This window comes from Hemicordylus capensis, chromosome 1 (assembly GCF_027244095.1).
Source record: "Hemicordylus capensis ecotype Gifberg chromosome 1, rHemCap1.1.pri, whole genome shotgun sequence".
Taxonomy (NCBI): domain Eukaryota; kingdom Metazoa; phylum Chordata; class Lepidosauria; order Squamata; family Cordylidae; genus Hemicordylus; species Hemicordylus capensis.
In genome coordinates this window covers 45976095-45988650 of record NC_069657.1, presented here as the reverse complement: position 1 = coordinate 45988650, position 12556 = coordinate 45976095, and the positions used below count along the sequence as shown (strand labels likewise).

At 44.2% G+C, this 12556-nt stretch overlaps 1 protein-coding gene across 45 annotated transcripts in view; it reads left to right on the top strand.

Annotated features, from left to right (window-relative positions):
• The window catches only part of NRXN3 (neurexin 3), a 1829497-nt gene that overhangs the window by 245681 nt on the left and 1571260 nt on the right, over positions 1-12556 (top strand). The window lies entirely within an intron of this gene.

Below are 12556 nucleotides of genomic sequence, written 5' to 3'. Positions count from 1 at the left end.
GTATAGATGTTTCCCATTGTCTGAGAAACATACCAGTGGGGATTCGAACCAGCAACCTCTTGCTCCCTAGGCAAGTTGCTTCTCCACTGCACCATTGGTGGCTATTGATAACTATAATAATATACTATTGTTTATCACAGTGGTTTCAATTTTTTTACCTTTTAGAAAACACTTTTTGCTCTGACAATTAGCGGGGAAGCTCTGATAGTAATTTCATACAAAATGCTGTGTATGTTTTAAGACACTCTCCATTCTAACGGGCAACATCAAAGCCCAATACAGCAGCTCTGTGTACAATGAGAGTCCACCCAAGAACATGCTCTGGAATCCTCTGCAATGCACAAGGATTCTGTGGCTAACCAAGTTAGAATGTTTAGCAGCCAAATGTATCCCTCTGAAGTGCAATATTCAGTTGAGGGTATCCGTATTGCTTCTTTCCATGTTATCTAGTACTTGGTGACATGAAACACAGAGTGAGTTGGAAGAGATCTTGGATGTCTTCTAGGCCAACCCTCTGCTGGATGCAGGGAACTGCTACAGCACCCCTGGCAGCTGGCTCTCCAGGTTTTGTTTGAAAACCTCCATCAGCGAGGACCTAGCACTGCACAAGGCAGACGATTTCATTGTTGAGCAGTTTGTACAGGTAGGAAATGCTTCATGTCTAACCATCTCCTCTACCCACTCCTCCAAGTCACTTATGAAAACGTTGGGCAGAGGGCCCCAAACAGAGCCCTGTGGCACTCCACTGGGTGCCTTCCTCCAGGATGACATGGAACCATTAAAGAGTACTCACTGGGTATGGCTGTTCAACCCATGTCTGTTTGGGCACTCTGTTGGTGCCTGCTCTGTTTTGTAAAGGTACCGTACAGTGCATTGTCGAAAAAGTCAAAAAGGTCTGCAGATACCCCTATGGGTAACAGTGATAAGAAGAAGGGGAAGCATTTATGTTTATCTATAGCACAGAAAGTAAAGCTGTTGTTTAGACTTGGATCCTGTGCTCAAGATATCTCATTACATTATGCAAATATTCCAAAATCCGGAAAAGTCCGAAATCCAGAACACTTCTGGTCCCAAGCAGTTCATATAAGGGATAATCAACCTGTATATCAAACTATGTATTTGCTTATGATGCCCCTAAGTTCTAGGTAACACTGAAAAAGCAAAATTCATATCCCACATTGAATATGGCATTGCAGTTTAATGTGTTTTGCTGCTCACTCATCTAATCCTGGGTCATAGTTTTCTCTTAATAATGAGGAAGAATTAAGGCCTGTTCTCAAGACTTTGAAAACCCTGAGGGATCATTTATTTTGAAAGAAGAAAATGTTCAAAGTGCATACCTGACAATATTCAGGCAAAAATGATCAGAGTGAACTAGGGACATTTTAAAAAAAGTATATCTCTGATGAAACACTAACAAAGGAGCATAAGAACGTAAGAAAAGCCTTGCTGGATCAGGCCCAAGGCCTATCTAAGCCAGCATCCTGCTTCACACAGTGGCCCACCAGATGTGTCTGGAATAATTAATGGGCATGCCCTCTCTCCTGTTCTTGCTTCCCTGCAACTGGTATTTAGAGGCATCTTGCCTCTTAGGCTGACCTATAGTCCTCAGACTAGTATCTTATCGATAGACTTGTCTGCCATGAATTCATCTAAGCCCTTCTTAAAGCCATCCAGGCTGGTGGTTGTCACCACATCTTGTGGCAGAGAATTCCATTGGTTGATTATATGTTGTGTGAAAAAGTACTTCCTCTTGTTGGTCCTAGATTTCTTGGCAACTAGTTTCATGGGATGATCCAAAGTTCTAGTGTTGTGAGAGAAGGTGAAAAAATTCTTTCTATCCACTCTCCACACATGGTCTATGGCAGAGACCATAGTTGTTGTTTCTGTTTAAGAACTGTTAAATAGAGCCTTTTCCATAATGTTGTATCCACAAGAGAATGGATGGGAGTGCCTGCTTTTGATTATTTTGGAGTTTTACAGTCATTAACTCCATTTACCCAGGATCCAAACTGCTTTACTGCTGAGCACCTGAAGGCTTAGGTGCCCACTCCATTTTTAGCCATTAATCGGTAAAGTTAGCTATCAAGTCACACTAGAAACTCTGGTCTGGCAGTTCCAGTGAGGCAGAGGAATTCTCAGGTCCAGGCTCTGTGTAGATGAGTCCAGCAGTGACTCTGTTAGGAATGATGCCATCACCTAACAGATTAACCATGGCATGTGGCTCTCTTTTGCCAAGCAGTCTGAACTGCTGCCACAGTCAAAGGTGGTTTCACTGAAAACATATGAGGATGCTGGAAGCTAGGCAAAGTTATTGGCCTCTGAGTTGTGGCAATTAAACCCTTAAGTTCAGGAAACAATAATATCAGAACCTGTCTCCTGTTTTTGAAGATGAGTGGAATCTTAGGGCAGCAGTGATCAAACCTGAAAATAATACAGCATTTCCTCAGTGCTACATCTAACTCTAATGTTAATCTTAGACCAGTAAGTTAATTAACCTGTTATGTGACAAGAGCCCATTATCTCAATTCAAGCCTTTTCAACTACAGTCAAACCTCAGTACATTCTAATTCAGCAATCCCGTGTTTAGTTTTCCTTTGAAATTCTCTTGCGGAAGAATTGTGACTTTTCAAGTCAGCAGCAGAATGTCCCAAGGGGATGAAATGTCCCTCCATTGGTTTTAGAATGTTGTCTCTCTTGATATCAAATTTGTGTCCATTTATTCTTTTGTGTAGAGGCTGAGCTGTTTGTCTTACATAGGACTTCTTTCTTGGATCCATGCTTCTGCTTGCACATTTCTCCAAGTGGAGACTCATTCCTTGAAGGAATTGGTAACCTGCTCAGCTGGAATGCCGTTACTAGGGAAACCACTGCAGGCAGCAGTCCCAGGACCTCATTGAGATGCATCAGCAGTGGGGAGGGGGCACTGTTGGAGGGCAAATGCTCCTGGCATGGGCAGTTTGACAGTAAGGGCTGAACAGAGTGCTCAGATGGGCCCCACACCATTAGGGATTTGTGGCTTCCATTAGTTACTGGACTGATAACCAAGACATTTTTGACACACTCAGCAGAAAAGTGGAAATTGGTGTCAAGGGGGCCATTTCTTTTATGGGAAAGACTCGGTTGGATGGAGAGGCCAATAAATATGTTAATATATTTTCCTGATGCATGTAGTCCAGTCATTTCACTGGGGATTATTTCTTTGGAACATGGCCAGGATATGGAAAGATGAGAAATTTCAGGATTCTTCCCAGTCTTGGTTTTTAAAAAAAATTCTTAGATGGCAATATTTTGGGGCCTGAAGAATTGTGTCAGGAGTGAAAAATCTATGTAATTATTATCTCCAATTTGAAGTAAATGTTTCATACAGCAGCTCTAGTTATACTGGCGTGCACTCACATGCAACCCTTCTTCTGAATTGTTAGCTGACAGCTAACTGTGCCTCATTATTCCAGTAATATTACCATTTGAACCTAAGAACAGCCCTGCTGGATCATAAGGCCTATCTAGTCCAGCATCCTATTTCAAACAGTGGCACACCAGATGCCTCTGAGATGCCCACAGGCAAGAGGAGGAGGCATCCCTCTCTCTTGCTATTGCTTCCCTGCAACTGGTATTTAGAGGCATCTTGCTGCTGAGGCTGGAGGTGGCCCACAGCCACCAGACTAGTAGCCACTGAAAGACCTGTCCTCCATCAATTAGTCTAAGCCCCTTTTAAAGCTATCCAAACTCATTGCTCTTTCATGTGATCAAACATAGGCATAGATGCAGGGCTGGCCCTAGGGTTTTTGGAGCCCTAAGCAAAATATGACTTTGCCCTCCCCTGCATTCTGTTAAAATTATTTTAACTGGAGGGGAGGGGGATACCAAAGCCGTACTTACAAATACACTAAATATTTATATACCATTTCCCAACAAAGTTCTCATACTTGGTAGCCTCTGCTAGCTGGGGCGGCGATAGGCAGTGAGGAAATTTTTCACTGAGGAGGCAAATACATGCACACCTGTGCCCTCCAAGATTTGCCACCCTAGGTATCTGCCTAGGTCCACCTAGTGCATGGGCCAGCCCTGAAGAGATGGTTGTAGCAATACAAGCTATCTACTTTCCTGTGAATCCCTTTTTCGCTGAAAGGTTTTCACCTCAGGGCCCTAAAGTCAGAGGTGTAAGCTGGAGCCTAAAGTGCAGCAAGCAGGAGGCACTGTTCTGTTGACCTGGCAGAGGCAGAAAGACGGCCCGAGACAGTAAGTGGCTGATTGGACTATTGGGCTGAGCTGGTATAAAGCAGCATCCTGTATTCATTTCCACCTGTGGCAGAAGCCACAAATGTTTTTTTGCAAAGCGTTCTTTGCCTTGAGCAGTCCTTGTGGGAATAAACTGTATTTGCTTCATGTGAACATAAGCAGTTCCCTGGGGATCCTCAGGAAGATCAAATTTATTGCTAACGGAGAGTGAAAGCTCATCAGATGTGTCACTGGCCTTTGCTGCTCTGTCAATAGATGGAAGCAAAGGCTCATGGCCTACTTCCTGCTGCCTTATTATGCGCACTTATGACTGAGTGGGCCTGCTTAACAGAGCAGAAGAACTTGAGAAAAGCCCACCTCTGAACCTGCTTCATTTTCCTCTTGACCAACTGTTGTCAGGGGAAAGGAGGTTGGTAGCGAGTGTTTGATTAGAAGCAGGTTTGTCTCTTTGCCTTAAGCAGGGAGAGTTCAGGTTAACACGTAATTGGAAGCAACTGACTTTGACCAAAGGGGTTCACTAAATAGCTTGTTCAGCCACTTGCTTTTATTTTCAGTGACTACTGCCATATGCCTTTTGCAGGGGCAGTGTTGTGCTCTGGGGAGAAATATTAATTTTGGAGTATCAAAGACTAAGGTTGCCTGGACCCTGCTCTGCAGACAAGAATCATTCTCCCCTTTCCCCAACCTCCTGGCTGCTTTTTACATGGGAAAAAAAGATGCTTATATGAAGGGACAGACTTCCTCTTCGACTATCACAGAGAGGCTTGATAATGAATCCCGCGTAGGCAGAAATGTCTTTGCTGACATGATTTTCCTGATGGATCACCCTGTGTTTGCTGAAGAAGCCCACCAGGACTAGTATACGATTCACATTGATGTTATATACAAATAAAATAGAATTAAGAGGGCCTTTTGTCAGTTGAGTATATTAATCTTGAGTATTGTATTTGGTGAATCAAAGTTACTCAGCCAATGAAAATTACTAAGTCATTTAACTTATTAAGTGTGGGCACTATTGAGAAGCACTGCTGCAGCTGCTGATTTCCACAGTAATGCAGCACCTGCGCTCACGTGTGTGTGTGTGTGTGTGTGTGTGTGTGTGTGTGTGTGTGTATGAATTTTAACCACTCTGTGCCACTGGCATTGATCTGGCAGGTAGCCATGTCATATGGTCCATCTGCATGGTCTCTGGTTAACATCTGTTTTTGGAGCAGCCATGCAGAATCAACTCCATTAAGAAACATACTGTATAGACCAGGGATTCTCAACCTTGGGCCTGCAGATGTTGTTGGACTTCAACTCCCATATTCCACAGTGAAAGGCCATGAGGGGTTGGGGATTATGGGAGTTGAAGTCCAATAACATCTGGAGACCCAAGGTTGAGAATCCCTGGTATAGACATGTAAGTGGTTTTTCAAGGGTGTGTGTGCAGGTGGAAGTATCCCCAAATCTCAAACAATTGCATTTGTAGCTCTCTAGGAGTAAGATATACTGATAAGCAAGGCCAGGGATGGAGCTATCAGTGTTCCAAGGTGTCCTTGGAACATGAGCTACCTGGGGCTTGGGAGCTACCTTGCTCACTTGTCTCCAACTTCCACTGGTTACCTGCTCTTGTTGTCCCACTGGCCAGCTGGCTGCCATCACCTCTGTCCACCTGCTGCTGAATGGAGGGTGCACATGTGCCCACTATCTGCACCTGGGCGTATGTGCGCCCTCCATGGCATGCAGCAGCAGCAGTGGTGGATTGGAGTGGCAGCAGTGGTGGCCAGCCGGCTGTTGAGGCAGTGAGAGCAGCTGGTTGGCAGGAGGCAATCTGAGCAGCTGGAGCGACAACAGGTAGCAAGAGAAGTGGCAAGATGCTTCCAATGAGCGGGGCCCCATGCCACTGCTTGGGAGCTGCACCACTGGGCAGGGCAGGGGGTCCCATCCTTGTTCATCCATTGAACATGGGGCCTCTCTGCCCTTGCTATGCCACTGAGCAGGGCAACCCGGTTTCTAATCTTCTAACCTTAGCCGGTACTGTTTGTGAGTCAGGGTGGTGTCGGGCATTACAGAGGACATAAGACTAATGTTTTTCATGCTTCTGCTATACGGTTCAAAGCAATGATGTGTACATCTCCCCTGCAGAACGGTGGGTGAGTTCACCTTTGAAGAAGATGCAGGAGTCTCCCTTTGCATGTTGCAAGTGACTGATGAAATGCTCACTCACGTCACTTGTGTCTCTCAGGACTTCTTGCAACTTCTGAGAAGTCACTCTTCGCCTCAGTTCCCCATTTCTGGAAACTGAAGTGGCAGTAGCCCAATCCACTGTCTTGTCACGAGGGCAAACAAATAGTCCATGCAGTGAGCACATCAACTGCACTCGATATCTGCCAAATAATAACTGATTCCACTTGCACGTGATTGGGAAATTTCAAGAACTTAGTAGCCAAAAGGTACTGCAGGTGAGAAATGAGGGAGCTCCCTTCCTGCTGCTATTCAGGCTCAAATTCCCCACCTCTGCCCTGTCCTAATATTTGTTATTCCCCCCCCTCAGAGATACTAACACCTGCAGTATTTTAAATAATGCCTTTGACCCCCTTTGAGAGTATTGTATGTTATGGGCCACTGACATGTATGTATCTTGGATTCGGATAGCCTGATGCAAAACATTATATTCTCTGTCTAGTTCTCATTTCCTCAATGCCAGTGACACATTTAAAATACTCTTCTGTGTTCTCCCCCACAACATACCCCCATCCTGTGTGTGTCTCACGTATTCTGACTCAGCTGACATTGAAAGTGTCAGTGGAAGTATAGCAGTGGACAGCTGTGTGAAAACCTCTGTTGAATGTGCAATGTTGGATGAAAAACTGTGAGGATGGGAAAAAAGCAGGGTGAGGAATAAAACATCGCAAGTATTATAATGCCATGAGGTATGTGGTCCACCCTCCCCTAGAATAAAGAGTGCAGTTCAAATGCCACCAACTCACAATTATATAGGCAGTAGAAATGAGAGTACAAGAAAGAGGAGACTGAATGGAATTGTGGAAAGAGAAATGAGAAGAATTGGAAGTGCTTGTGTCAGAAAAGAATTGGATCAGAGGGTACATGGCTTTCCCAAAAGGATACAGTGGGCAGCTAGAGGGGAGTGGCAGGTGTGATTCAGAGCATCTCAAGTCATTTAGGACAATGGTGAGGCCTAACTCAACATGCTGTAGAACAGGTCCCAAATCCTGTACAGTGCACTGGATTTCCACTTGCAAAGAAGACCTCTTTGGCAGTCAACACATCTACAGACAGGTGAACAGAAGATGGATAAAGAATGGGGCAGCTTTGGTTTAATATCAGTGGATGTCACAGAGGCTCTGGTTTTCCCTTAATGCGTAAATGGGTCTCAAATTAATGGGATTGACGGGAAGAGGAGGGGGAGAAGGGAACCTGACGAGCAGCCAAAACATGAATTCTGAGTGTCAGAATCAAGTCATCACAGATTTTCTATACAACGCTGGGATGGGGACAATTTGAAATGCTGCATAGATCAGTGGGAGGAGATGCTACATCTTCCCTCTGAAATGACTTCTCTCCCTAAAAGTCAGATTGTATCCAGATGTCATTCCCAGCAGACCAGAAGTAACCCTCATTGGGAGAAATATCCAATTCATGTTATGCTTTGCATTGCCTTCTACCAGCCCTTCAGCTTAATTAGAGATGAGCACAAACTGCATTCTGACAAAGGGTTGTGACTCTGTAACGGCTAGCTTGCCCCTAAGATAAGTGACATATGTGACTACGGACAGAGGTGAGGATCCGAATGGACTGACAGAGGGAGAGAGCATGGGCTTGGCTTAGGAAACACAGTTCAGGCAAAGCCATTTGGGAAGGAATGTTGTAGCTGGCATTCACTAACTGCCCTCCCATTCTAGTCTGTCTTTATGGCTGCCTTTCTATAGACATTCTCTCCATTTGGTGGCCGTTTTGGTAGTCATAAATAAAAAGGAAAGAAAAGGCAGATGGGCAATACTTGCACACCTGTTCCTCTTAACACAAGAGCAAAATTGAATTAGAGGTACTGTGTTAAAAAGGAAAATACATGTTATACGTAATATATAATGTAAGTATAGGGCACTCTGCCACAAGATATAATTTTAAAGATCAAGATTATAGTGAGATTCAAAAGAAGATAATCTTTATCTGTGTCTAATAAGGTCAGTGTCAGATTTATATTAGGGTAATTTTTGTTGGATAAGGAATGTAAAATAGCATGAGATAAAGGATACAACCTGCATGAAAGGTGATCCAAGCCCCTTGATGGTTTTAGTTGTGCTTTTATCTATCTTTTTTTTTTTAATGGGGAGGCTTTGATGAGGAAATGGAACATTATAATGAAATAAATTGTAGAGAATAAACCACACTGGACGTCTAATCCAGAACCAGAAAGCCCACCTAGTACAATATCTTTCCTCTACTTGTGCCAGTAACATTTTAGAAGGAATAATCAAAGGCATTCCTTGAGACAACAGGCTTTTTATTCAGGAAAAAAAAGAAGGCTGGGATAGATGACAGAGGTTTTTGCACTACTATGAACAGGGTGGACAGAGACTTATTTTCTCCATTTTCTTAATACTTGTACTCAGGATCACCTAAGCCCCATTCACATGTCATGTTCAAGGCATGTATAATTTGTGTTCGGTGTCTGCACATACAGATCTGTACACATGTGCAGTTCACACATGTTCAACACACACAATGTGAAAATGAACTCAGGTGCAGTCATTCGCGCAAAAACATGTTCAGATACCTGTGTGAACCTACACCGTACTATCTGAACAGGGCTCTAACGATGTTGATTTATGGTTTGCTAGTGGGAAAGAAGCCACCTAATGGCACAGTGGGGAAATGACTTGATTATTAATCCTGAGGTTGAAGATTCAAATCCCCGCTGGTATGTTTCCCAGACTATGAGAAACACCTATAGCAGCAGTGATATAGGAAGATAGTGAAAGGCATCATCTCATACTGCATGGGAAGAGGCAATGGTAAGCCCCTCCTGTATTCTTTGGTATACTCCTGTATACCAAAGACAACCACAGGGCTCTGTGGTCACTAGGAGTCAAAACCAACTCGACAGCACACTTTACCTTTAGAGACAAAGTAAAATATACTTCATACTCCCATAATTGGGAGTTGTTTGAATGAAAGGCGGTATATAAATTTAACAATAAATAAATAAATAAAAACTAATAGAGTTCAATGGTGATGCCCACTAGCTTAGATTGCTTTAAAAATAATTAGCGGGATTCATGTAAGATGGATCTGTCAGCATCTGTTAGCTATTAGAAGGGAAATGGAACCTTCAGGTTCCAAAGTGGCATATGCTGAATACCTGGTATAGCAGGGAACAAACAGAGCAAGGCTATTCCTTTCTTGTGAGCTCCAGAGGCTGTCTTGTACTGAAAACATTTTGGTTTCATATAGTAAGTCGGGGTCTGATGAGATCTGTCCCAGGAAATGTATCTGAGGGGAATGGCAGTCCTTGGATAGTGTAGTGGCTAGAGTGCTGGACAAGGACCGGGGAGACCCGAGTTCAAATCCCCATTCAGCCATGATACTTGCTGGGTGACTCTGGGCCAGTCACTTCTCTCTCAGCCTAACCTACTTCACGGGGTTGTTGTGAGGAGAAACTTAAGTATGTAGTACACCGCTATTGGCTCCTTGGGGAAGAGCGGGATATAAAATGTAGATAATAAATAAAAATTGCTTGTGCCCTCATAGATAGCTTGGGCAGCTGTTTTGCGGAGCTGTGAATGAAGATAGCATCTGTGAAGCAGTAACAAGATGCCAGTATAGAATGGGATTTTGAAGAATTGGGGTATAAGGTGGCAGCGCAAGGGTCATGGGGGCATGAAAGGTGTGGGGGTAGCAGAAAAGTGTCCAGATCCAGGCCCTGTTCAGAACACTATACTGTGAAGAGCTGGTCTGGTCCTAATGTTAATGAATCATATGCTGGTCAGAAACTCAGCACCAAGAAATAGCCACAGCCTTTTGGGATCCCTTAGAGGGGGTGGGAGAAGAAAATAAGTTACAAGGTTGAGAAAATCATCGAATGCAGGAAACAAAGATGACAAGCAATAGTAGCAGCAGCAAAAAAAGTCCCAATGTACCAATGATTCTCCCCCCTGTTCATTTTCTTCTTAAGGGTAATGAGCACCACTTCTACCTGTTTTGGAACAGCATACACATTTTGATTCATTTTGAAATTCAGAGACAAGTCAATGGAAATCTTTTCAGATGGGGACAAAATGATTGGTTCTTTCTTTGTATGTTGAACCTGACAGCAAGGTCCATTAATGGGGACTGAGTTTCCATTGTGCTGTTGCATGGCGGCTCAGGAGATCTCTATAGATAAATGCCATTTGCACGCCGATCCGGTTCTTTTTTTAAAAAGTAGTGCAGCAGACAGGAGCGGGAAGAAGCTATAAGGGAGTCTTATACGAGATAGGAGCCCTGACTTCCAGTGGTGCTGTATAAATAACAAATGATAAGGAATGGGCCACCTGCTTCTGCCAAATTGCTTATGTGAAAAACTAAAGAATACAAACTTGCTGCCTATGATAAGATCAAGCCTGGCGCCTTGCAGAGCCAGGACAATGTTTATGGGATTTAGAGGGGGAAAATTGGTTTTTGAAGCATTTCTTATATAAAAAGAAATATAGTGATAGCATGATTTAACTCTTGTAGGTATGGGAGGTAGGAGGGTTGGTTTTCCAAGGCCATCTGTTTAGGCCTGTGTAGCTATACTGGGTTTGCCACTAGTGGGGTTATGGTTTGTTCTCTTCCATTCTCCTTCCCTGTGCCATTTTGGAAAGTGATGGCTAAGTAGCAAGAGGAAATGCAACAAGAAGAACCACAATGACACAGAGAAATGCAATAGGTGGAGCCATGAGGGTTCAAATATAGTTCTGTTGGTGAGATCCAATGCACTTTACAATAGTTTCTTCAAGGATTAGTATATGGATGACACCCAAATCTATTTCTCCATGTCAACTTCATCAGGAAATGGCCTAACTTCCCTAAATGCCTGCCTAGAGGTGGTAATGGGCTGGATGAAGGAGAACAAACTGAGGCTGAATCCAAGCAAGATGGAGATACTCATTGTGGGAAGTTGAGACTTAGGGAATAGTTTACATCTGCCTGTTCTGAACTGGGTTGCACTCCCCCAGAAAAAGCAGGTATGTCGTCTGGCAATACTTCTGGATCTGAACCTCTTCCTGATTTCTCAGGTTGAGGCAGTGGCCAGAACAGAAGTGCTTTTTATCAGCTTCATCTGATATACCATCTATGTCCATTTCTGGAGATCAATGACCTTAAAACAGTGATGCAGATGCTGGTAACATCCAGACTTGATTACTGCAATGCTCTCTGTGTAGGGTGGCCTTTTGTGCATAGTTCGGAAAATGTCGTTAGTACAGAATGCAGCAGCCAGGTTGGTCTCTGAGGTTGCCTGAAGAGATCACATTAACACCCTTTTTAAAAGAACTTCACTGGCTGCCAATAAGTTTCTGGGTGAAATATAAAGTGCTGGTTATTACCTATAAAGCCCTGAATGGCTTGGGTCCGAGGTATTTAAGAGAACACTTTCTTCTTCATCAACCCCATCCACCTATTAAGAACCTCTGAGGAGGTCTGATTGCAGTTGCCAATGGCTCGGTAGGGATGTGCACAAAACTGGGTTGTTTGGTTCAAGTCTGGACTTGAACTGGACCTTGCATGTTCAGTTTTGTGCACCCCAAACCCTCCCACCTGGTTCAGTTCAGGGGGGTTGATGATTTTTACTTAAAAAAAGAAAAGAAAAATAACTTGCTGCTGCCACTCCAAGGGGCTCCTCCAGGGCTGCTGTGGTGTGTCTCTGGAGCCCCCCCCCCGCCACCGGCATCCGTTATTGTCCAAATTGCCCAGCTTGGGTGGTCTTTGGCCCATTCCAGGCCTGCCCTCCGTGGTGGCCATTTTTGAGGCTGCCATGCATGCCCAAATGGGTCACTGTGTGGCTTGGGTCATGCTCCGGCCATGCAGGGGCCCGTTGGGCATGCACAGCATCCTCTAAATTGGCTGCTGCCACAGAGGGCAGGCCCAGAAGGGGCCGAAGACTGCCTGAACTGGGCGATTTGGACAGTAACAGAGGCTGGTGTGTAGAGGGAGAACCTCCTGAGACCTCGCTGCGGCCTTGGAGAAGTCTCCCAGAGCAGCGGCGGTGAGTAATTTTTATAATAAATAAATACATTTTTTTTAGAAAAAACTTGGAATCCCCCAAACAGGCGAACGGGGCAGGGTGGGG